Here is a 27,453-nt window from a genome sequence, read left to right as displayed (position 1 = left end):
GACTTGTAATAATATTTTCTAGGAACAAAATACACTAAAGGAGAAATGCAAAACTTTCATATGTATGTATATATATACACACACATACATGAATATGCGTATTCATATACAGATGATTCTATATATATGAAACTTATGAAATCATATAGGATTATATATTATATATGAAATACATATAATGTATATATTTTATAATTAAATCAATATAGTTTGGCTCTAAAGTTATCAAGTCCAGGTAGCCTCTTTTATGCTCTCAGGGATAATTCTTGCCACCTTAGCAAAGATAAATATTAAGACACCAGATTAAATTTGAGTTTCAGATAAATAACAATTTTGTTTTGGTGTAAGTATGTCCAAACAGTTCATGAAATATAATTGTACTATAAAACCATTTTTTATTTGAAATTCAAATGTAATTGAACATCAAGTATTTTACCTGACAAATCTATCTGTTGAATCTCATTGTACTTGAACAAATACTAGTTCAATGAATTAAGTGGTTTCAGAATCTTTCTTTTGAGAAAAACAATGTCCTTCACTCAATGCAACAGTAACTTCTCTCAGGGATGAACTGGGCAGGCCTCCATCTTGGCCTAAATTACAAGGTAGTTTCTTAATGACTCACATTGAATGACCATCTGATATGTGACGTATGTGATTCTCTTTACCAACAACATAGATGCATTTATTAATGAGCTCAATCATGTGAATAAGATAATCTTTAAAGACACCTTTAAGGTCCATGTTCCATTCTTATATATTCTGATGTGTCCTCCCATAGCAAAGATAGAAACTGGAGGGGTTGCAACTGGAGACTGTTAACTTGTACATATTTTTATGTACTCAATTTTAATAGTATGTTATATACTCTTATTAATATTTATATTTAATATTTCACTCGTTCTTTTACTTTTTGCTATATTCACTTAACTTTGTATGATGTCTAAAATCATACCTGACACAATGTACCTTTTGATATGCTTTAAAGTACACAGTATCATTCGGACATGTTCTTGGCCAAAAGGTTAAATATGGTTAAGCCTCTAGAGTTAACTTTTATTTAAGAATCTCGATATGAGAGGAGCACATTAAAAAACATAGTGTAGTTATTAAAGACTCGTTGCTCTACAATGCATACATCCTGCATTTACGTTCTCGCAATAATCCTCTTCCCTTGCATCTAGGTGGCCTGGTGAGTTGCTTTGGGGACCATAGAATGCTGCAGAAGTGACATTGTTTGATATCAAAGGGTAGACGATAAGAAGTCTTGCAGCATTTGCTCTTAGAATATTTGCTTTGGCATGTTCCCTCTCTAAATCCAGCCTCCATGCTGTAAGAAGTTCAAGCTACATAGAGATGCCATTCTGGTTGCTCAGCAGCCCTACTGAGCTCCAGGCTGAGAGCCAGCATGGACTTCCAGGCATCTGGGTGCATCAAGCTGGATATCCACCCTAGTCAAGTCTTCTGATTCTTTTACATGTAAGTCATCATCTAACTAGAAACCTCCATGAGAGACTCTGAGTAATAATCCCAAGGCTGAGCCCAGTTGATTCATAGCAGTGAGATAATAATATGTTGTTGTTTTAAATTATGGGATTGTTAGTTTTTCAGCAATAGGCAAATGGAACATATCACAAGAAAGGAAACAGACAAATCCAGAATGTGGGACACTCTACAAGACAAATGACCCAATTTCTTTAACAGGTCAATAGCAGAAAAGAAGAAAAAAGAAAGGTGCATGCTCTATTTTAGACTAAAAATGACTTCTGAGACATTACATTGAAATATCATGTGTTTATCTTGTTTGAATCCAAATTCAAACAAAACAAAGGTGAAAAAATAGTTTTGAGGCAGCATGGGAAATTAGAATATATTCAAATATTATTGATAATTTGTTAAGAGTTAAGGTTATATAATATAAAGATCCATTTTTTATGCCTTCATATGAAACTATGGAAGAGTGAAATAATATGATAATGGACGTTTGCCTTAAAATTATTCAGCAGTAAAGGAGAGAAAGGGACATGTGAAACAAGAAGCAAAATCTTGATAAGAGTTCACTATGGTGAAGGGTATATGGTGGTCCATTGTAGTAACTTATCTAATTCAATGTACATTTGAAAATTTCATAGTTACAAAATAATAAATCTTTTTGGTTCAATGCAAAATATAAAATATATACATTATATATTTGAAACATAAACATGAAAATTACATATACATCCAAATAGATGAAATTGTCAGAAAATAAGAATTGTACTTAATTTCATTGGTAAGATTATAGGTAATTTTTATATCAAATTAAGATTTATTTTCAATAAAATATACTGACAAAATTTATAAAAAATAAGATATATAACATTTATAATGAATTTTATTTCCTTTCCTATTCAGTATGTTTAGAATGACATTTAAGATGTAAGCAAAAACTTTATTAATCTTCAGAACCACTCTTTTGTGTTTCTTTATACTGTCTTTATACTAACTAAGTATATTTTATTTGATTGGAAGTCTTTATAGAAGTTGTTAGAGATTACAGGGCATACATAAAATATATAATATATGTGTTCCAAAAGCAACCTGTCCTCCATCACTGTTTTGCAAAGCAGGGCAATTGTAGGTTTTGTCTACATATAAAACTGTAGAAGTATTAACTACTCATTAGTTACTAAAGAGTTACTAGTTATGCTTTGATGAATATGGTTCTTTGAATAAATTTAGATGAATGCTCTATGTATAGGGAACTGTTTAATATCCCTCTTTCAAATATTTACTAGATATAAAGAAGAGGATCACTGCATTAAAATGTCAAAAGTGGTATCAAAGTATAAATTTTAAAGTGATCTTTAAACTATTCTGCAGTTTTTTATTTTAAATCAACAACAAATTGATAAGTAATAACATATTTTTTTCCATGAAAGGTCCTTTTATAAACCTGAAAGGAGCCTGAGAACCCCAAATTAAATTCATGTTAAATTACAAAATTAAGAAATAAGAGTTTTGACTTAGAATAGTCAATGATAGACTCAGTTTGATGTAGACAGCTTTATAAGAATCTTTAAAATTCTTATAATGTTCCTGCTGTGAGCTGAAACAGTGATAAAAATTCATTCTTTTCAAGTTGCCCGAATAGGAAATGCCTCTCCTGAGTATACAAAATGTTAAATTAATTATTACATTACATTTTTTAAAGCTTTCACAGGTCCTGATATTATCTCACATTCTTTGGCAAAGATCTTGATTCCTGAGTCTTTTTTCAATATGACGGTAATTTTGTCAAGCCAGGGGTAGCCTGCCCTAGTGTGATGGTGAGAGAATAAATGTAACTCATTTGCTTTTCACAAATTAGTTATTAAATTTCATATTGACATTTGACATTGACATTGACAAAATGACTGGAGAGTTTTCTTTCTTCTTGCTACTCTCTTAAAAAAGTAAAAATTCGTAGCTTAAAAAATACTATTTCTCCAAACCTCCATTGCGAAACTGATTAAAATGATTGTTAGGGACAGAGAGCCAAAAGGAATATGCTGCGATTTGTTAAATAAATTAATTTTTAAAATACAGTGTGAAATTGTGTTTCAGTACATATTAATAGAACAAAACTTTATATTTTGTGAATCCAGTTTGATCCATCAAAGAGGTGATTACAGAAGTCTCCATGGATAACTTAGAGTTTACTATGTATATACACACACACACACACACACACACACACACACGCTCTTGTATATAGTGTATGTGTACATGTATACTCAGCAAAGTGTATAGTTGTGTGTGTATATATATACATATGTGTGTGTGTATATATATACATATGTGTGTATATAAAATACTCTGCAAAGATAATAAACTTAAAAGTAAAAGGGAATCAGTGAATCTCCTGGAAAGTACAGTGTATTGTCTAGTGAAAATAAATCTCTCATAAAAAGGACTATCTTAAAAAAATAAAGCTAAGCTGGCGTGGCAAGATGACTGAATAGGAACAGCTTCGGTCTGCAGCTCCCAGCGAGACCAACGCAAAAGGTGGATGATTTCTGCATTTCCAACTGAGGTGCCCTGTTCATCTCATTGGGACTGGTTAGAAGTGGGTGCCCACGGGGGGCAAGCAGAAGCCAAGTGGGGCATTGTCTCACCCAGGAAGTGCAAGGAACCTCCCTTTCCCAGCCAAGGGAAGCCATGAGGGACTGTGATATCCGGCCCAGATACTATGCTTTTCCCACAGATTTTGCAATCCGCGGAACAGGTGATTCCCTTGTGTGCCTACACCAGCAGGCCCTGGGTTTCAAGTGCAAAACTGGAAGGCTGTTCGGGCAGACACTGAGCTAGCTGCAGGAATTTTTTTTTTTTTTTTTCCATACCCCAGTGGTGCCCGGAACTCCAGCGAGACAGAGCCGTTCACTCCTTTGGTAAGGGGGCTGAAGCCAGGGAGCCAAGTGGTCCCACTCCCACAGATCCCAGAAAGCTAAGAACTTGAACTTCTCACTGCCAGTACAGCAGTCGGAAGTTGACCTGGGACAACTGAGCTTGTTGTGGGGAGGGGCATCTGCCATTACTGAGGCTTGAATATTTGCTTTTCCCCTTACAGTGCTAAGGACTGGTTGGAACTCAACAAAGCATGGCAAAGTGGCTGTGGCCAGACTGCCTCTCTAGATTCCTCTTCACTGGGCAGGGCATCTCTGAAAGAAAGGCAGCAGCCCCAGTCACAGGCTTATAGATAAAACTCCCATCTTACTGGGACAGAGCAACTGGGGGAAGTGGCAGCTGTGGGCACAGCTAACATCAACATCAACAAAAAGAACCTCCACACAGAAACCCCATCCAAAGGTCAGATCAAAGGTAGATAAGTCCATGAAGATAAGGAAAAACGAGAGCAAAAAGGCTGAAAATTCCAAAAACCAGAATGCCTCTTCTCCTCCAAATGATCGCAACTCCTCTCCAGCAAGGGCACAAAACTGGACAGAGAATGAGATTGACAAATTGACAGAAGTAGGCTTCTGAAGGTGGGTAATAACAAACTCCTCTGACCTAAAGGAGCATGTTCTAAACCGATGCAAGGAATTTAAGAACCTTGACAAAAGGTTACAGGAACTGCTAACTAGAATAACCAGTTTAGAGAAGAACATAAATGACCTTTGGAGCTGTAAAACACAGCACGAGAACTTCGTGAAGCATACGTATCAATACTTCATGAACTATCAATAGTTTTATTGATCAAGCAGAAGAAAGGATATCAGAAATTGAAAATCAACTTACTGAAATGAGAAGTGAAGACATGATTAAAGGAAAAAGATTGAAAAGGAACAAACAAAGCCTTCAAGAAATATGGGCTATGTGAAAAGACCAAACCTACGATTAAGACAAAGCTGGAAAACACACTTCAGGATATTATCCAGGAGAAATTCCCCAACCTAGCAAGAGAGGCCAACATTCAAAATCAGAAAATACAGAGAACACCACAAAGATAACCCTCGAGAGAGCCACCCCAAGACAGATAATTGTCAAATTCTCCAAGTTTGAAATGAAGGAAAAAATGTTAAGGGAAGCCAGAGAGAAAGGTCAGGTTACCTACAAAGGGAAGCCCATAAGACTAACAGTAGATCTCTCTGTAGAAACCCTACAAGCCAGAAGAGAAAAGGGGCCAATATTCAACATTCTTAAAGAAAAGAATTTTCAACCCGAATTTCATATCCAGCCAAACTAAGTTTCATAAGTGAAGGAGAAATAAAATCCTTTCCAGACAAGCAAATGTTGAGGGATTTTGTTACCACCAGGTCTGCCTTATAAGAGGCCCTGAAGGAAGCACTAAATATGAAAAGGAAAAACAGTTACCAACCACTGCAAAAACACACCAAAATATGAAGACTAACGACACTATGAAGAAACTGCATCAACTAATGTGCAAAATAACCACCTAGCATCAAGATAACAGGATTAAATTCACACATATCGATATTAACCTTAAAGTAAATGGGCTAAATGCCCCAATTAAAAGATACAGACTGGCAAATTGAATAAAGAGTCAAGACCCATCAGCGTGCTGTAGTCAGGAGACACATCTCATGTGCAAAGACACACATAGGCTTAAAATAAAGGGATGGAGGAATATTTACCAAGCAAATGAAAAGCAAAAAAGAAAAAGAAAAAAAAAAGCAGGGGTTGTAATCCTAGTCTGTGATAAAACAGAATTTAAACCAACAAAGATTAAAAAATAAAGACAAAGAAAGGCATTACCTAATAGTAAAGAGATCAATGCAACAAGAAGAGCTAGCTATCCTAAATGTATATGTACTCAATACAGGAACACCCAGGCTCATAAAACAAGTTCTTAGAGACCTACAAAGAGACTTAGACTCCTAAACAAAATAGTATGAGACTTTAACAGCTGTGCAGCTACATGGAATCTGAACAACCTGCTCCTGAACGACTGCTGAGTAAATAATGAAATTAAGGCAACAATAATGAATTTATTTGAAACCAATGAGAACAAAGACCTAATGTACCAGAATCTCTGGGACACAGCTAAAGGAGTGTTTAGAGAGAAATTTATAGCAGTAAATGACCACATCAGAAAGCAGGAAAGATCTAAAATTGACACCCCAAAATCACAATTAAAAGAACTAGAGAAGCAAAAGCAAACAAATTTAAAAGCTGGCAGAAGACAAGAAGTAACTAAGATCTGAGCAGAACTGAAAGACATAGAGACAAGAAAAACCCTTCAAAATATCAATGAATCCAGGAGATGATTTTTTTGAAAAGATTAACAAAATAGATCATTAGCCAGACTAATAAAGAAGAAAAGAGAGAAGAATCAAATAGACACACACACACACACACACACACACACACACACACACACACGAATGATGAAGGGGATATCACCACAGTTCCCACCGAAATACAAACTACCATCAGAGAGTACCATGAACATCTCTATGCAAATAAACTAGAAAATCTAGAAGAAATGAATAAATTCCTGGACACATACACCCTCCCAAGACTAAACCAGGAAGAAGTCGAATCCCTGAATAGACCAATAATAAGTGCTGAAATCGAGGCAGTAATTAATAGCCTGCCAACAACAACAACAACAAAACCCAGGACCAGATGGATTCACAGCTGAATTCTACCAGAGGTACAAGGAGGAGCTGGTACCATTCCTTCTGAAACTATTCCAAACAAAAGAAAAAGAGGGACTCCTCCCTAACTCATTTGATGAGGCCAGCATCATTCTGATTCCAAAACCTGGTAGAGACACAACAAAAACGAAAATTTGAGGCCAATATTGCTAATGAACATCGATGTTAAATCCTTAATAAAATACTGCCAAACCGAATCCAGCAGCACATCAAAAAGTGTATCCACCATGATCAAGTTGACTTCATCCCTGGGATGAAAGGCTGGTTCAACATATGCAAATCAATAAACATAATCCATCATATAAACAGAACTAGTGAAAAAAATCCTGTGACTATCTCAATAGATGGAGAAAAAGTCTTTGACAAAATGCAACACCCCTTCATGCTAAAAACTCTCAATAAACTAGGTATTAATGGAACATATCTCAAAATGATAAGAGCTGTTTATGACAAACTCAAAGCCAATATCATACTGAATGGGCAAAAGCTGGAGGAATTCCCTTTGTAAAAAGGCACCAGACAAGAATGTCCTCTCTCACCACTCCTATTCAACATAGTATTGGAAGTTCTGGCCAGAGCAATCAGGCAAGAGAAGGAAATAAAGCATATTCAGACAGGAAGAGAGGAAGTCAAATTGTCTCTGTTTATAGATGTCATGATTGTATATTTAGAAAACCCCATTGTCTCAACCCAAAAACTCCTTACTCTGATAAACAATTTCAGCAAAGTCTCAGTATACAAAATCAGTGTGAAAAAAATCACAATAATTCCTATACACCAATAATAGACAAGCAGAGAGTCAAATCATGAGTGAACTCGCATTCACAATTGCTACAAAGAAAATAAAATGCCTAGGAATACAACTTACAAGGGATGTGAAAGACCTCTTCAAGGAGAACTACAAACCACTGCTCAAGGATATAAGAGAGGACACAAACAAATGGAAAAAAATTCCATGATCATGGATAGGAAGAATCAATATTTTGAAAATGGTCATACTATCCAAAGTAATTTATAGATTAAATGCTATTCCCCTCAAGCTACCATTGGCTCTCTTCACAGAACTAGAAAAATCTAATTTAAATTTCATATGGAGCCAAAAAAGAGTCCATATAGCCAAGACAATCCTAAGCAAAAATAACAAATCTAGAGGCATCACGCTACCTGACTTCAAGCTATGCTACAAGGCTACGGTAACCAAAATGGCATGGTGCTGCTACCAAAACAGATATATAGACCAATGGAACAGAACAGAGGCCTCAGAAATAAGACCAGACATCTACAATCATCTGATCTTTGACAAAAACAAGCAATGGGGAAAGGATTCCCTATTTAATAAGTGGTGCTGGGAAAACTGGCTAGCCATATGCAGAAAACAGAAACTGGACCCCTTCTTTACACCTTATATAAAAATTAACTCAAGGTGGATTAAAGACTTAAATGTAAAACTTAAAACTATAAAAACCCTAGAAGAAAACCTAGGCAATAACATTTAGGACATAGGCATGGGCAAAGACTTCATGACTAAAACACCAACAGCAATTGCAACAAAAGACAAAATTGACAAATGGGTTCTAATTAAACTAAGGAGTTTCTGCTCTGCAAAGAAACCATTAACAGAGTGAACAGGCAACCTACAGAATGGGAGAAAATTTTTGCAATCTATCCATCTGACAAAGGTCTAATATCCAGAATCTATAAGGAACTTGTACAAATTTAAAAAAAAAAAAAAAAAACAACCCCATCAAAAAGTGAGGAAAGATATGAACAGACATTTCTCAAAAAATACATTTATGTGGCCAACAAATATATGAAAAAAAGCTCATCATCACTGGTCATTAGAGAAATGCAAATCAAAACCAAAGTGAGATACCATCTCACGCCAGTTAGAATGGTGATCATTTTTTTGGGAATATACCCAAAGGATTATAAATCATTCTACTATAAAGACACATGCACACATTCATATGTTTATTGCAGCACTATTTACGATAGCAAAGACTTGGAACCAACCCAAATGCCCATCGATGATACACTGGATAAAGAAAATGTGACACACATATACCACGGAATACTATGCATCCATAAAAAAGAATGAGTTCATGTTCTTTTCAGGGACATGGATGAAGTTGGAAACCATCATCCTCAGCAAACTAACACAGGAATGGAAAACCAAACACTGCATGTTTTCACTCATAAGTGGGAGCTGAACAATGAGAACACATGGACACAGGGAAGGGAACATCCCACACTGGGGCCTGTTGGGTGATAGAGGGAAAGGGGAGGGAGAGCATTAGGGCAAATACCTAATGCATGCGGAGCTTAATACCTAAATGATGGGTTGATAGGTGCAGCAAACCACCATGGAACATGTATACCTATGTAACAAACCTGCACATTCAGCACATATATCCCAGAACTTAAAGTAAACAACAAGAACAACAACAACAACAAAACAAAACTAATAATAGTAATGAAAAAAATAAAGATAAAGGTTTTTTTTTTTTTTTTGTCATTATCTTAACATTCACAATTGGGATCTTTTAAATGCTTAGTGATCTACTTGCTCACTGTTTTTATCTTTGCTAAAAGCTGGACCAGCAACAGAGCAGTGAAGTCCAGGACTCCGGCTGTGGTGCTGCCCGCTAATGCTTCTGAAGCCATTTGACTAACCTAGGAGAATAGTTTTGAGTGAGTAATTCTGTCTCTTGAGACCTCCAGACTCCAACTGTATGTCCCCTCTTCTCTTAGGGCTCCTCATCCGCAAGTGCTGGCTGCTTTCTTTTGACGGTTTCTTAGCTTATTGTAGATCAAAAAACTCAACTCATCATGATGGTTGTCATTATCTGGAGGGTGGATTGATCGTTAACAGCAGGGAGAGTCATTGTTCTGGAAATAATTCCATTGAAGTCTTAATTAGGATTCTCAGGTTTCAGGATACCTGAAAAATACTTGGTGAAATTGTGATAACCATTGCAAACTTTTTGAACTGCATTCTGAGAAATCTTTTTTCAGATGTGTGTAGTGGGGTCAAGTAATCTGGGAGTAAAGCAGCTCCCAGAGTTACTTTTTAAATTTTTTCTTAATTATGACATTTTACAAAGTAGCTTCACTGAGATATAATTCACCCATATAAAATTTACAATTCACTGGCTTTTAGTATTTTCAGAGTTGTGCAACCATCACCTCAGTCAATTTGAGAACATTTTATCACTCCTTCAAGGAAAATCTGTACCCATTAGCAGTCACTACACATTTTCCTTTCCATCAGCTCTTGACAACCACTAATTTTGTCTCCTTAGATTTGCCTTAACTGGATATTTCATATAAATGGAATTGTGCAATCTTTTGTGACTGACTTCTTCCAGTTAGCGTAATGTTTTCAAGGTTCAGTCACATTGTCTCGTGCAGCATGTATCGATACTTCATTTCTTTTTATTTGCCAAAATATTCTTTTGTGTGAATATACTATATTTAATTTATTCATAAGTTGATGGACATTTGGGTTGTATCCACTTATTAACTATTGTAAATAATGTTACCATGAGCAGTTATAAATGTTTTTATGTGGATATATGTTTTATTTTCTTTTGGGTGTAAACCTAACAGTGGTATTCCTGGGTCATGTGCTAACACTAACTTTTTGAAGAACTGTCAAACTCTTTTTCCAAAGCAGCTGTTCCATTTTACATTTCTGTCAGCAGTATATAAAGGTTCCACTTTTTCTGCGTCATCATAAACACTTGTTATCAATTTTTAAAAATTTAGCCATCATAATGGCTGTGATTTTATTCACATTTCCCTGATGACAAATGATGCTGAACATATTTTCGTGTGCTTTTAACCACTTGTATATCTTATTTGAAAAAAAAAATGTCAATTCAAACTTTTTTCCCAGGATTTAATTAATTTGTCTTTCTATTATTGACTTGTAAGAATTTTTATGTATTTTGGATATAAGTCCTTTATCAGTTATATGATTTGCATATATTTTCTTTCATCTTTTTGTGGGTTGTCTTTTCACTTACTTAATGGTAGTTCTTGAAGCACAACACTTTTAATTTTTATGTAGTCCAATTTATCTAGCTTTTTCTTTTGTTGCTTGTGGTTTTTGTGTATGTGTGTCACATCCAAGAAGCCATTGACTAAGATCATAAATGTTTACTTCCATTTTCTTATAATTTTAACTTTTCCATTTATTTTTACAGTTCACTTTGAGTTAATTTTTGCATATGATGTGTAGTATAAGTCCAATTTTATTTCGCTTCATGTAGATATCCAGTTGTCCCATCAAAAGTCTATTCTTTCCCCCAATGAACAGCCTTGGCACTGTTGTTCAAAATTAATAGACCATTAATGTCAGAATCTAGCTTGAAACTCTCATTCTTTTCTGTTACTCTTTATGTCTATCCTTATGCCAGCACCACACTCTCTCAATTACTGTAGTTCTGTATTGAGTCTTAAAACTGAAAGTGTGTGTCTTCCAATTTTGTTAAGTTTTCTCTAAATTGTTGTTTGCCATTCTGGATCCTTTGTAATTCCATAGAAATTTTAGGATTGACCTGTCAGTTTCTGCAAAGAAGCTGGGATTTGGAAAAAAAAATGCTTTGATTCTGTAGAGCAATATAGAAAATATTGCCATATTAAAAATATCAAGTCTTATGATAAGTAAAAATGTAATGCCTTTCCATTTATTTAGATCTTCCTTAATTCCTACCAATGAATATTTTTTTTTAATTTTTAGTGTACCTTTTTGGTTAAATTTATACATATATATTCTGTTCTTTTTGATGCTATAGTAAATTGAGTTGTTTTCCTAATATAATTTTTGGAGTTGTCATTGATAGTTTATAGAAATACACTTGATTTTTATATGTTAATTTTGTATCCTATAACATTACTAAGCTTATTTATTAGTTCTAATATTTTAAATAAGTCACTTAGGGTTTTCTAATACTAGATTATATCATCGCAAACAGAGATATTTGAACTTTCTTTCCAATCTGTATAGTATTTTTTTTCTTTTCTTAATTGCCAGGATCCCTGACTAATTCTGATGCAAGTGGTTAAGGGAACACGTTTGGAAAAAATAAATTAAAAAGAAAAGCTTAAGCAGCATTTCAGATCTTAACAAATGAATGCAGAACTGGGTCCTCAGGAGCTTATAAATCCCACAGGAATGGTAGATTCCTTATGCATGAACATAGCCCCTGAGAAAGATGGTTGAGGACTATGTAAAAATTGTAGTCAAGTTTGTCTGTTGTCCTTTACAGATCAAAAAAGTATAATTTTAATGATGCTCCTTAAGAGGAACAACTTATATTTATATGATAAACACACAATTTTTAGTGCTCACTCTAAGAGTCAGTATATTGGAATAAGAAAAATATTGCTTTTATTTTTGAGTTCCAAATCTGTAATTTAGTAGTTCTGTGACCTGGGAAGAATCAGTTGATTTTCATTAGTTTTAACTATACTGATTGTAAAATAAGAAAAATAATAGTAGCATGAGCTCCATAAAGTCCTCAGCAGTCTAGCACGTTGTAGACAATCACGTGTTTTCTAAATACGTGATGAATGAATCTTTTATGTAGCACAGTGTTGTTGCTCGCATTTAAAGCCATATTTAAATTAAAACATGATTCAAAATATTGGTATCTTTAATTCTTTGTGCTCAACATTTAAAACCTCGGAATTGGGGACATTACACATATAGATTTGTAGTCATATAAAATTATATGAATTATATTTAATAAATTCATAGCAATTATAGAATTTTAAATAGAATTTATAGAATTTTAAATATAATTCAAAGGAAACTAGAATTTTACTTATGATATTAATCACATTCATTCATGAAGGAACACTATATATTTCAGAGAACTCTATAATGCCATCTCATAAAACCAATGTTATTTTACAAAAAACTCTTACGACAAATTGTTCGTAACCATCAGTGTTTAAAGTGATAAGTTAAACACACAGCTATGTGGATTCTTTAATGGTAAACATATTTTTTTCACTTATTTTTCTGATACTAGTTTGACCATTACACTGAAATTTAACTACATCACTCATATGTTCCCTGAACATCTGTAAACCTATTTGAGAGCAATGAAATTAAACAAAGCAACGTTTTATGTTTACTTTTGTCTTGAAATGATTCTTTTTATGATCTATAAGACATTATAAATGTGCATAAGAGGATCTAAAGTTTATTAGACTCATTTTAGGACATTTAGGATTTCTTAAGCAGAGACAGATGATTTTTACTTATTAAATAAGGGTCATTATAACTCATTATAACTCAGGAAAGCATTGCCTACTTGTTGTTTTTTCACAGGCTAGATTCATATTGGTGACCAAGGTGGTGAAATGCGAAGGTGAAAGTGAGATTTCATCCTCTTCTTTTTTTTTTCAAACCTGCATTTAGGCTCTGCAAAATAAATAAATAAATAAATAACAATAATGAAACAGGTCAGCTTACTCTGAACCTGACTAAAAGTTAAACTGTGCATTGGTTTAGAAGTTTGAGAGAGAACATGAAAAATTCTGGTGGCCAGTGACTACAGTCAGTGCCAGTGGAGGCAGGGAGATAGGAAATTTTCCTAAATACGGTTTGCAAATGAGAGGCTGTGCTGGCCGTTTCCTTTTGCTCATGGATAATTTACTTCTCACTGACCTTCTCCAGTTCTGCTCTGTGTCTCAGGGACTGGCTCCTTCAGTCTCCTTTTCCTAGGCTGCCCTGCCAACAGACTCACAGCCAGGTTCAGTCAATATGAAGCGTTGTTGAGAGATTGGAAGCCAGTGGAAGGCAGCAGTCAGGGATTTTTTTTCTGACAGACATGGATGTAAGATTGTTGAGACCTGAAGTTTATATAACTTTTTGAGCCTTCTTCCAGGAAAAATTTGTACAATTTTACATTAAATTAGATAGAGAAGTGAATATTTATTTAGCATTAGGAAAGAAGTCACTACAAGTTAATAAATTTAAAAAGCTAGCAAATACCACAGACATAAAAATACTAAGGAAAATGACATAAAAATTTTTATTAACTTACTGATATGTATCCAAAATATTTTCTTTTCCTATAAATGTTAACTACATGCTCTTAAATCACTTGTTCATATGACAATGATTTTGTAACATTTCATCTAAAGAGAGTACACATTTATTCAGCCTTTCCTCTAGCATGGCTGATCAAAACTTCTTCTTTTATTATTTATCGTTGGGATGCACAAACATGTGATTCTACATGCAGACATTTTGATTATTCGTAGTCCTGCTATGGATTTTGTACAACAAAGGAATTCTAATTTTTTCTACTTTGCATACATTTTTATTAAAAATGCATTATACAAGTATGAATATATGCAATGCATGATCAAGTACATTCATGAAAAAAGGAAACTTCTACTTTTTATAGGCAACCTAATTTTCTTAGAATTTTATATGATTGATGATTAGAAGAAGTTTTCACAAAGAAATGTTTGGCTCCACATACTGTAAATGCAATTCTTCTTCCACAACCCATATACTTGGAACAGGGCACCCTACGATGCTTCCATATAGCAGTACATCCTTTTCCCATCAGGACAACAGATTAATCAGCCCAATGGGTAGTAGCAGAGTACCCAGAAGCCAATCATACACCAGGGTAGCTGGCAATAACTTAACTATACATGAAAGTGACTATAAGCCACAGACTATAGTTTACCGAAACTCCATTAATTGTACCTCCAACTCAACTTTTCCTTAGTTGGATCGAAATCCTGGCAGCTACTTCCATGGCATCTGACATGAGAAAAGTTTGATAACAGGAAAATGGAAATAAAAGTAGATCATGGTCTTAACCAACTGCAGTTAATAAGTCCTAATGAATTCCTCAGACTTGACCATTTCAAATCTCAGAATCATGTAAACACACTTCTAAGGATTCTTGTGAGGGCCCGGAAGCTTAAGTTTCAATGACTTCCCAGCAAATCCATGTTTGTTGTTTGCGTATGTTGACATTTCTGGTTGTGTCTGTGTCTCCGCTTGGTTCTAGCTCCATGAAAGGAAATATCAGCTCTGTAGCTCCTGCTCCCTCAGGGTAGCCTCTGCCACGGTTCCAGCTGCCTGTTGTTCCTAGTCTCTGGGTTCCTTCACCAACTGCAGATTGGCTTCCAGTAACTCCAGTGTCACTGTGACTAGTTACTTATATTAAATTCCCTTTTTTGGCTGGGCATGGTGGCTCATGCCTGTAATCCCAGCACTTTAGGAGGCTAGGTGGGAGGATCACTTGAGGTCAGGAGTTCAAGACCAGCCTGGCCAACATGGTGAAACCCCCATCTCTACTAAAAATACAAAAATTAGCCAGGCATGGTGGTGCATGCCTGTAATCCCAACTACTCGGGAGGCAGAGGCAGGAGAATCACTTGAACCTGGAAGGTGGAGGTTGCAGTGAGCCAAGATGGCAATACTGTACTCCAGCCTGGGCTACAGAGTGAGACTCCATCTCAAAAAAAAAAAAAAAAAAAAAAAAAAAAAAAAAAAAAAAAAAAAAAGAGAGAGAAGAAGAAATTAAAAAAAAGAAAGAAAAGAAAAATTCCTCTTTTGAGTTAGCTGCTGTGGCCTTTGTTTTTCTGACTGGACCCTGACTAGTAGCAAGGACACGTTAAAATGGTCGATCCATGGAAGGAAGTAATGAACAGTAGTCTATAAGCAGAGCCAAGTACTACTAGCCAAGTTGAAGAACCTGAACTCAGAATTTAAGAGGTAAAGGGCAGAAAAAGGCTAATATAGTTGGAGTCCATGTTTTGAAACTTGACTGGTAACATGTTTTAAGCCTCATTCCTCCCTCTTTCCCTTCTGCCCCACATATGGGCAAGCTGACAATGAGGTCCAGAGGCTCCCTCTTTTGGTGCCAGTGGGAAGTCCAAACCACACATGGGAACTTTCAGCCCAGCCCCACCCCATAACCACCATAAAAAACCCGTGCCAGTCTCCTTTCCTTGCCCTCTGAAGACATTTTCCTACCTGCCTGAGAGCTTCATCTCTCCACATAGATTATTCGATGAGTCGTAAACTTTTGCATACCCTCTTGGTGAGCATGCGGCACCATTCGTCTTTTTGGGCAGGAGTCGTCCCATTTCCATGTACAACAGAAGGAAAGATGTTTCAGTGTCCCAATCTCCAAATTATTGATGTCCATAGGGGCATTTATTCTAGTTATATAATGATTCCATGCACAGAGATAATTTTATGTTCATTAAAGTTTGTTATCAATATGTGATATTACTTAGTGGTGTTTTCCTTCCTAGTTCAACTTAGGAAACCACATATAAATCCACTGCTGAGCTGCTTCTCAGAAAGCTCTCCAGGGACCATCTTTAAAGTTGCCAACTAGAGATGATTTGGGCATTTAAACTATGAAATGATTTCTCAGTTAAAAATTTAAGAGTAATGTGATGCCAAAAGAATCTTCCCATTCTTGTTATTGATAGCAAAGTCCTGGGAAAAGCCATAGGACCCCCATTTCTTTCATGTCAGTTGCATAGACCCAGATGATAAAAAATTTGAGGGTCTGATTCCATGTATAAGCGAAACCATTTAGAAATTTCAAATGAGGTGTGAAGACATTTCAGCTCTTAGTTTTGCTACTCCCTCATAGTGTCAGAGGAATATGTAATTTTCTTCTAATGTGCAAGTTGAAGCTTTATTACTATGAATATGCGGTGGATCTGTAACTTGGAAAATAGTGTTCTTATGCATTAGATAATATTGTAGCTTTGCTTGCCAAATAGGTAATAAATAAATCATTGTTGGATGAATGCAGGAGGAATTAAAGGTGTTTTTCTCTTTCTGATGTTCTCCATCTTAGATGTTATTTCTCTCTGATGTATCTTTTCTTGTCATTAGCAAATTATATGGCAACTACTTTATTTTGTAAGTCATTAGTAAAGTATGGAGAAGGCTTTGCTTTTGAAAATAAAGAAGCTAACCGAAGCCTTTTCTTATTCTTCTATTATACATTTTGGCAATTAGTAATGTGAGTAATTTTTAAGGAATCAAAAACCTAGAAGTGCAGGCTTCCATTTCACAGGAAAACTAGTGCGATAAAAATATAAAATAATGTTTAAAATTTAAAGATGAAACAGCTTATTCAACTGGTTTTTGGTTAGAGCTTTGTAAGTGAGGGGATCATTATGGTTGTTAAATACTCATTGCTGCTGAATCCTTCTCCCCCAAAATACTAGATTTCATTGAATCTCATGTTGTCATTACTAAGATACACCCTTATTGTTCATGCTAGGAAAGAAAAAAAATTATCAGTTAAACTATGACAAAATGCTTTCTTACTGCACATAATTTTTCTGTACATTTTTGTTCTCTGTGTTATCAAAAGCATTTTAATACTGCATTTTATGAAAGAATGCTCAACTTTGGGTTTTCAAACTTTCTTCTCAGCTGCTGGCACTCTTAATAAAAATTTTAATGTCAGCACTTTCTTAATCATGACAGATAGCATAAAAATAAAGTTTTTAGTCATCAACTGGGAAATCATTGTAAATGGCAATTAAATTCAATGAATGAAACTAAACTGAAATAATGAAAATATAGCCAAGTCTGCACACAAACAGTAATGACAACTATGTCACAGTTCTAAAACAGCAATTGTGAGAGGCTATCAAAAGACATGCTGTGATCTCAGATATGTTAGGATATTTGAAAATCTGTATCTCAGGACTACTGAGGTACATAAAATTGTTTTACACAGACATCAGCCTGGGTCCTGTGTTTTTAACCTGGGGCTTGTCATCTGTCCATCCGAAAGGTGTCTGGAGTCTTCCCAGCTAGACAGGACTGTCTCAGCTACTCCAAATTACCCTACATTTCATTTCTTAGACATGAGATGTTACTTTACTTTTTTTTTCTGGAAAGCATGATTGATCTAATTCACTGTCTTTGTCAAGATCTATCTGCAGTAGTATGCAAGGAGGCTTGGACAAACGGATGCAAACATTTTCTTCTTTCATGGGTAATTTAACAGTGGATGTAATATGTTCAATCAACTTCTACAAGTAGCCCTTTCATAACTTCAGTGTCAGTGGCTGCATCAAAAACCCATTTTTCTCCAACAAGGGCATAATAAATGCTTTCATTACACACAGACTTGGTGTTGTTTTCCATTCCAAAGCATCATGGATCTCTCCACTTCCCTCCTCCTTTCTCCTCTTCTGGAGAAGGGAAAGAGGCCAAACATTTACAATCTGTTGCTTTTTTCTACTTCTCTTGGCAAGAAGAAAAATATAACCTTGAGGACAATCATGAATGTCTATTAGAATAGTTTTATCTATAATAAAGACTTAGAAAATTTCTTTTTTCATAAATATGTTTGCATTAATGGAATAGGTATTTTTATAAGAAAAAAATTTAGACATATTTTCTTAATAATAAAAGTAATGAAAAATAATGGGTATCTTACCAGTTAAAATTTTAACTAGATTTTAATTTAATAAATGATACTATGTGTAAAGACATTGATTCTGTATTGAATATAGAATAACTTTCATTTTTGCTTAGTATTCAGTGTGGTTCCTCAATATTTAAAAATGGAGAATTAATGCCACAGATAATATAATTGATCAAACATTATTTTTTAACCAAAAATATATAATGCTTTTAAAAATTAAATTACAACACATACGATATTGTAATAAGACTTTTAAATTAAGGAATGCCAAATCATGATCACTATAATATTTAAGCAAAAACTTTTAAAAGTTTAACTATCAATTCCATAGAAAAAATTAAATGCTTATTAGCCTATATTCACCAATTACTTTCCTCACCACAACACATGTTGGGGATAAAAACAATGCATTTTGTAAATCTTCCACTAAAATAATAGTGCATATTAGAAAACAAAGGGAGACGCAGACATCAAAACGTATGCAAGGTTTTGAAGCACTACTAAACAGAGCACTACTGAAAATTGATAATAATAATTTTTTGGGGAAATAATTTGGACACTAAAGGCAAGAGGCTCACAGCAGCTACAGACTGCCTTTTGGGACATTAAATCTATTAGTAGAGTGGAAATACTGGCTTGGGGACACTGAGAAAATGCAAATGAAAACAGAGTTGAACTACTGGGTCTTTTGTTCAGGTGAGCGCAGGAGGAAATTCAACCTTGCTTAAGCCCAGAGTCACACTGGGGGTCCGGTGTGGCTATTTAGAGACAGAACCCTGAGTACAGAGTCATTTGAAATTTTATTAAAATGTAATTTAGAGAGCCCTATTCTTTTCTGTTCAAAATTGAATTCCACTATTTGTCAACTTGTTTTCACTTACCCAGGAAAAAATGCATAGTAATCATTATAATTTTCACATTATACTACATGATTCCTCTATTTACTAATTGTTTATGAGCTAATTTGTACTACAGAAACATAAGTAGCAGAACAGACACAGTTTGCTCTTAGAAAGCAAATGTGTGGCCTAGTCCCTTCATTTAAGAAATTTTTAATTTAATTAAGACATGAAGTAGAGATGCTTTGATAGATGTTATAAATTTTTGAAACTTTGATGAATTTTAAAAATGTCACTTCAGTTAAGACAGAAGAAATGTTATTAAATAATTGAAAATATATTTAAGGGCTGTGATATTAATAAGATATTAATAACTTTTATCTAAAATGTAATATTTTTGGTAAGAGTAAATAAGTGATTTAATTTTACTGCACATTATCTATGTCACTGGGATACTGAACTGACAGAAAATTTGCACAATATATTATGCAAATACCATCTTACTAGGTTAGTATATGCCAAAATTGAATGAGCTTTAAATGATTAGTAAATTCTAGCGCAGTTACTTTTTAAGAATTGTACTTCCCAACAAAGAAAGCCCCAGGAGGAACCCAAATGTAAATTCTCTAAGCCACAAAGCACATAGGAGGGAGGGTGGGAGAGAAAGAAAGACAGAAAGAGAGAGAGAGAATATGTTGCTAAATAAATGTGATTCAACTGTTCAACATTAAATAGAGTGCCTGTTACAAAGAAGGCCCTAAATAACTGAGGATGGGTGAGCCATCAGATTTTATATAATTCCATTCTTTCAGACTAGTTTAGCCTTCACTGAGGAAGCTTCCCTTTGGCTATTATTGAGGGTAAATCTCTTAGTATTATTGAAAAAATAAAACTTATTTTTAAGAGCTAAAATCTACTTTAAGTCCTAAGTCAAATAAACAGACCTCTGACAGTACAGTAAGTGGATATTCAGCAGATACTGCTTGAATGCATGCCGGAGACAGAAATGGTTTTCTGGCTCTCCCAACATATCATTCAAGCATTGACTTACTTCACTGAATAAGCCTAAGTGATGCTTTCACAGGCTATTTGATGACTTTTAGATTTGTCTGGTTCAATATCTTGTTTCACAGAGGATGATACCGATGACTAAAGAAGTGAAATGATGTAAGATATTCTGTACGATATTTAAAAACGTACATACTTTTGTAAACAGAAAACATTGAAACAGCACTAATAGTTATCTTAGGTGGACCCTGAGCTACTCACATAACTGTTTACACTCACAACTGTCCTTCCATATGCCTGGGTTTACACATCTAATGGTTCAAACAACCAAGGATCAAACATATTCAGAAAAAAATTTAAAATAACAATACAACAATAAAAAGTGAAACAAATAAAAAACAACACAGTATAACAACTATTTACATATCAATTACATTGTATTAGTATGCAATAGGATGTGCATATATTACACACAAATACTAGGCAATTTAATATATAAGTAACGAGCATCGCTGCATTTTGGTATCCTTGTCTTACTTGTTTTTATGAATCTTTCTTAAAAGTATGGATATCTCACATTTACTTCAGTGTTTAACATTAGAAGTGTTTTTGGCCTTTACTTAAAAGTTTGGTGATGTTTTTGTAACCAGAAATATACTATAGGAACTTAACTCTTGTCTATATCAATTAGCCTATGGTAAAATTGGTTTTATGATACATCAATTTGCTTAAAGTTGCAGTTTCCAAGAGCCTGCCCATGATAGGAGAGGGTCTACTATATTGTAGTTTAGTTATCACAAATTATTCCCCCTACCAAGCCTTCATTTGCTGGTCCCTAAATTAATTGTTCTCAGGCTGGCTACACATTAAAACTGCATAATTTAAAAGGGGTGTAGTAAATGTGATACATAGCCATAAAAAAGAATGAGATCCCATCATTTGCAACAACATGATGGAACTGGAATTATTATGTTAAGTGAAATAAACCAGAAACAGAAAGACAAACATCATGTGTTCTTGCTTAGTTGTGGGATCTAAAAAATCAAAACAATTGAACTAATGGATAGAGTGAGTAGAAGGAGGGTTACTGGAGGCTGGGAAGTATTGTGTGGGATGAGGCAGAGGTGAGGATGGTTAATGGGTAGGTACAAAAATACAGTTTGAAAGAATGAATAATACCTAGTATTGGATAGCACAACAGGGTGACTATAGTCAAAATAACTTAATTGTGCATTTAAAAAGAATTAAAGGAGTATCACTGGATTGTTTGTAACACAAAGGATAAATGCTTGAGAGGATGAATACCCCATTTTCCATGATGTGATTATTATGCATTGCATGCTTGTATCAAAATATCTCATGTACCCCATAAATACGTCCACCAACTATGTACCGACAAAAATTAAAAAAGAAATACTTATGTCAGGGCCCCACACCAGAGACTGATTTTATTAATTTAGGAGTAGGCCCAGAAAGCTGTTACTTTTAAATTTTTCCCAGGTCATGCTCATAGTCAGCCTTGTGAAGAACCAGAGCTTTAACGGATGATTCTCAAAGGGCACTGTGTGGACCCCAAAAATCCCCAAAACCTTTTCAGAAAGTCCATGAGGTAAAAAGTATTTTCATAATAGTCATAAAACATGATTTGTCCTCTCCACTGTATTGACATTTGTGACATTTGTACAATAGTGTAAAAGGCAATGGTGTATGAAAACTGCTGGCATCCTCGCATAAGTCAAGACAGTAGCAACACAATGTACTAGTCGCCATCATATTCTTTAGTCACACACAGTCTATTTTGGAAATAAGTTAGTTTCTCTTAATTATGTCCTTGTTGAAGTAGATGCAATTTTTAATTTTATTAAACCTCAATCCTTTGGTACATGTCGTTTTAATGCCTTTCTCCACCTCCATCCCACATGTGTACGCACACAGGCACATGCAAGTTTCAATTACTTACTCAGGGGAGATTCAGACAACAGGTGCAAGGTGTGCTTTCCTCTTCCTTCCTTTCTTCCTGACCTTCCTTTGTGAACTGAAGTTGACAGCAATTTCTGAAGGAAGATAAAATGTTTGGTTTCAATATACGAAGTTGTCTTTGGTAAGTAGTTTGAAGTTGCCATCTCAATTCACAATTAAAGAAAACAAACAAAACTGAGGCCAGCATTCTAGTCACAAATTGATCCCTGGCCTGACTCACGTATCCTGGTGTTTTCATATACCTTGGATGTCACTTTGAGTACAGATTTCACAGACCAAGTCTAATATCATCAAATAAAAATCCACATCTGTCAATCAGAAGGAGGTTTTCTGGTTGAACCTATTTCTGACCCTGTACATATTTCCTACTTATAAAATCAATGCCCAAGCATGATGAAAATTTGAAGATCCATAAAAACTTTTCCTTGCTCTGCTCAGCTTGATGTATTATTAAAAAGTTCTCTCTATCTTCTAAAAGGTTAGCTTTTAGTAAAGCAAAGTATATTAAAGCCAATTTTTATGCCAGACTTAAAAATATCTATTTAAGGTCGTTTTAAAAGGAAAACAAGATATTTTTGTATTATTTGCACTAGGTTATGAATATATTCTTATGAAATAATTGAACAAATGCTCATTTATATATTTGTTTTCTGACAGAATATTTTAGGGATAATTCCATTATATTTCTCCATTTCTACCGTTACTGGAAAATTATTTATAAAAATGTGATTAAGTTTATATTTGTATTTTTATACATCCACAATTTATGTGTATTTAACATTCATCTTTCTCTAAAAAGTCCACCAACAAAGAAAAAATTAAGAAAAATGATATTCATATTGACATCTTTTCCATTTAAATGACACTGGTACCTTGTTTGGAAGAGGTTCATTTAAGTAGCTCCCTTGACAAATCCACACTTATATTTCAACCATTCCAACACTGTGGAAAGCTATTTGTATCAGGTCAAGTACTAAATTCATTAACTATTTATCAGATTCTTGGCATTAAACAGTGTTAGACTCCCAGCAGATGGCTCGGGACTTGAAATTCCCAATTACAACTGCATCTTGCATTGTGGTCTTTTTTGTGTTCTATAGAAACACATTCATTCTGTGTTATATTTGGCTTCCAAATCTGTGAAATATTCTCCAATATTATCCATTATTTTTCCCTCTACTTTTGTCTTCATCCTTATTTCACCTCAAATTGCCTGCTTTGAGACTTCCAAGCTGGTTTAATTGTACAATTTTGCTTTTTCTTCCTTTCTAGTATTAAAAGCTCTAAAGGAAAAATTGTAAGTATTATTAGTAACTCCTTCCTTTATATCAGTTTCCATTTTTTGTCTTTAACCTTTATAACATCTTTATTTCCATTTTTACTGAGTATCAGAGAGATGCTTTGATTTTCCAGAAAATAAGCTGCTAACAAATGGTATTGATTGAATTTGTTTCCAGAAATCTCTGATTCCAGTATTCTCCACCATTGCATCATTCCTAATTTTTAAATAACATGAGTTATTTAAAACTTAATACCATTAAGTTTTGGTAATAATTAAGAGATTAGCAATTATCTCTGTGTCACATGATAATTTCTGGTTTATTGTCTATTTTTAGTATATCAGTGTGTATACGTATACAAGCATAAGTATTGTTAAGGACTTCATCTTTACTTTCTCATTATACCTCCAAGTACTTCCTCTGCTACAAATTTGCCTTTTAACATACTTATTAATTTCCAGTTTCTAATGGTTTAACTTTATGCAGTTTAAATAATGATAGCTCGATAATAGTGAGAGCTAGCTGTCATTGAATGGTTAGCATGGTGCAAGGGACTTTACCAAGGCATTGCCTCATTTAATCATGAAACAAACAAGGCCGCAATTGTTCACAGGGAGGAAGTGGATGCTCAGAGTGATTAAGTGACTTACCAGATATTTGTATGAATTCAGGATGGGTGCATGTCCACCACCTCTAACTCAGGTACAGGTGTCAGATGTTTTTCCCAAACCACTGGCTTTCAGCTCTTATTTACAAACTGAAATCTATGATCCAGAGTATAAAATCACTTTCTAAGATCTAAAATTGTTAAACATCATTGCTGTTTTTTGAGATTATACAAATAAGCCAAATATGGTAGATCTAGGCAGATGCCATTTTCTCTGTTACTAGGTATCGTAGATCAGTTATTTAATAGGACTTGTTATTTTACAGAAAGTATTAATTTTATTGAGCTATCTGTTGATTATTTTTAAAATATTTGAAGTACAGAAGAATGCCAAGAAGAAAGTAAGACAATAACCCAGAAATAATTATTATTAACATTTAATGCTTATCTTTCTAGCCATATATTTTATTTACCAAAAAAAAAAGGAATTTCCTACTTGCTGAAGTGATTTTTATCTTGATATAATAGAAAATAATTTCTATGTTATTAACTATTTTTCAGCAGCATTATTTTAATGCATATGTAGTATTCTATCATTTGTCTTTGCCAGACTTTATTTAACCAATACTACATTGCTATTCATTTAGGCACATTTTACTGTTAAGAAAATCAATAGTGATTAATTTATTTAAAATTTATTTAGTCATGCAACTATATACTGAATGTTTACTGTGTGTCTATCCTTGAGCCTTATATAGGATACTAAAAATATATTAAATGACAACATCCTTTCATGAATGATGATACGAGAGTTAGAGACAATGAAAGCTTAGGGAAACATTTTATCATAAGTACCATAACAGAAAGTATAGGGTGTTTTAAGAAGGCATAGGAGCTACTCATATCCCAATTTAAGATGTATCAGAAAAAAGAAAAAAAACTTTCTGGAGTCATTTATTCTAAGAACCTGTGGCAAAGATGGCAGCTCTTGCCAATCATTTAATTGATTTCTGAGCAGTTTGGTGGATATACATTACTAACTCAGGCCAAAGAAATGAGATTGGATATGATCTGGATTACTTTTGTGCTGAGGGCATGAAAAGCCAATGCACAATGCTCTCATTTCTCTTTGCCTGCAGTGGTGACTGTGGAGGTAATATGTTCCAGAAGATATTACTGCAAGATGGCAAAATCTCTCTGAGGACTGCAGTCCTCATGGATGATGCTATGAAAGAGGACAATAGAATTTTATTTATATAAAACCACTGAGGTTTAAGAATTGCTGGTTTCCACAGCATAACCTTGCCTACACTGACTAGTACAGATAGGATAATTAACTTAATGATAACCAAGCAAAGAGAGAGGAGTGATGCTTTAAAACACAGAGAAGAGAGTATGCAAACATCTAACTGAATGAGAAGGTGGGTGCTCTAGGAAGCAAGCGTTCACCATCTTGTAGGTTAATTTTTTGTATATATTTGTGGACATTTCTTCAGATAACTTCTGAGAAAGTGAATTATTGAGTTAGACATATGTTCACTTTTAGGATTTTTAAATATAAAGGATCAAATTTTTCTGTGGAAAATGTCATAGAAATTTAGAGCCCCCCAGCGTATAAGAGTGTTTGGTCACTTAATTGCATGCATTGCCTATAGGCTGTAAAGCTTTCCTGTTTGCTTCTACATGGTTATTGTTCAATGAGGCTATTTAACTAATCTAGAGAATGACTTTGGGTGAAAAGGATAAATTAACATTCCCCAGACTATAAATTTATTTTTGAATATTGTATTATATTGTTTTATTTATGAATATTGTATGGAAACATTAACCCTGAGACAAGGTAATGCTTATTAAGAAAATGTATATTTTTTTTGTTTGTAAAAACTGAGACCTAATGAATCACCTGATATAGGTGGAAATGAAAAAAGAAGACTGGTAAGAGGTCACAATTCTATAAAGCAATATTTCTTAAAGATTTTGCTAAAGTCTCCCTTATCCGATGGTAATAATGTCATCACTGGCGGGTTAAGGATAGACCATATAAGGAAGAACTCATTGCAAACTGTATAATGGAAAAGCTTACTCTATCCTTGTTCTATGTTTGTTTTAATATAAAAATATGATATCCCTTCTCAAAGACATGATGTCTTTGGTTTGAGAAGGAGTGGAAAGTCTTAGAGTAGGACTTAGGCCACCAGAGTTCTAGCTGTAGTATTGCCAACAAATACTTGCTTGACTTTTAACAAGTCAATCTCTGTGGGATTCAATTCCCTCATGGGTGTGGTGAGGTAGGTAGGCCACATGGCTTCCAAGCCCTACAGGTATGTTGATAATCTAATTTTCTGTGAAAATAGCATCAATTAAATTAAAATGATAGAGGAAATACATGATATCTTCAGTTAGAACTCCTTTCTGAAAGAATCAATTATTTATCTAATAGGCTAAATAATATCTTATAGGTAATCTAGTGATACAGCTGGCTTTTAGCAAAATTGTGTCTTTCTCTAGCTTCATTTTTGATGCTATCACTGCTATACAATATTTATTCAATGTGCTAAATCCGTGGAAATCAGCTGCTATCTAAAGATGTCCAAGGATAGGAGGATGCATTCCTTTTAATAAGTATTTACATTTTTTAAAACTGACAAAAATAGTCTGTAAGGCCTAAAGAAATAAAGCAGAAAAGTTGGAAATTTATGTATTAAAGCTGGTCACATAGCAGATATTTTAGCTTTCATTTACTCTCCAAATCAAAGATAACAGCAGTTGCTTACGTGCAGTGCTAGAGCAACAAGATAAAATTAATGACTTTGGGTGAAAAGGATAAATTAACATTCCCCAGACTATAAATAATTAGCTATGTTGTTTTATTTATTAATATTGTATGGAAACATTAACCCACACATGGAAAGATATACATCTTTCTGCTTATTTCTACTTGAAATTTACTATGATTTCTGATATTTGCTTTAAGGAATGATCTTCAGTGAATCTCATTGAATTGCATTATTGTTTTGATTAGAGATTTGACATAAAATTATATTGTTTTTTATTCCATTCCAACATAATATTCCTGGCATCATTTCCAGAAATTAAACTCTATGTAATAGACCAAATTTTGCCACATGTAGGGGGCTGGACATT

This window comes from Macaca thibetana, chromosome 2 (genome assembly GCF_024542745.1).
Source record: "Macaca thibetana thibetana isolate TM-01 chromosome 2, ASM2454274v1, whole genome shotgun sequence".
NCBI classification, from domain to species: Eukaryota; Metazoa; Chordata; class Mammalia; order Primates; family Cercopithecidae; genus Macaca; species Macaca thibetana.
The sequence above is the reverse complement of the archived record's forward strand: the minus strand, read 5'-3'. Positions refer to the sequence as shown.